This window comes from Bombus pyrosoma, unplaced genomic scaffold (assembly GCF_014825855.1).
Source record: "Bombus pyrosoma isolate SC7728 unplaced genomic scaffold, ASM1482585v1 HiC_scaffold_4725, whole genome shotgun sequence".
NCBI lineage: Eukaryota > Metazoa > Arthropoda > Insecta > Hymenoptera > Apidae > Bombus > Bombus pyrosoma.
The window spans coordinates 279,137-280,010 of NW_025219985.1; positions in this window are offsets into that span (position 1 = coordinate 279,137).

The following is an 874-nucleotide window of genomic DNA, read 5'->3' on the forward strand; positions in this document are numbered from 1 at the left end:
CGTTATACGTTATATCGTAATGCTGTATAAGGTTATACGTTATAATGTCATATCATGTAACGTTATACGTTACATCATAATACTACACATCGTTTTACGCCATAACGTAGTACTATATAACGTTATAAGCTATATCATCATACTACAGAACGTTATACGTCATAGCGTAGTATTATATAACGTTATATGTTATATCGTTATACCGTATAACGTTATACGCTATATCGTAATAGCATATAACGTTATACGTTATAACATAATACTGCAAAACGTTATACGTCATAACGTAATACTATACAACGTTATACGTCATAACGTAGTACTATATAACGTTATACGTTATATCATCATACTACAGAACGTTATACGTCATAACTTAGTACTATAGAACGTTATATGTTATATCGTAATACCGTATAACGCTATACGATATATCGTATTAACATACAACGTTAGATGTTATATCGTAATACCATATGACGTTATACGCTATAACGTAATACTATACAACGTTATATGTCGTAACCTAGTACTATATAACGTTATATGCTATATCGTAATACCGTATAATGTTATACGCTATATCGTAATAGCATATAACGTTATACGTTATATCATAATACTGCACAATGTTATACGTCATAACGTAATACTATACAACGTTATACGTCATAACGCAGTACTATATAACGTTATACGTTATATCGTAATACTGTATAAGGTTATACGTTATAACGTCATACCATGTAATGTTATTCGTTATATCAAAATACTACACATCGTTTTACGTCATAATGTAGTACTATATAACGTTATAAGTTATATCATAATACTACAGAACATTATACGTCATAACGTAGTATATATAACGTTA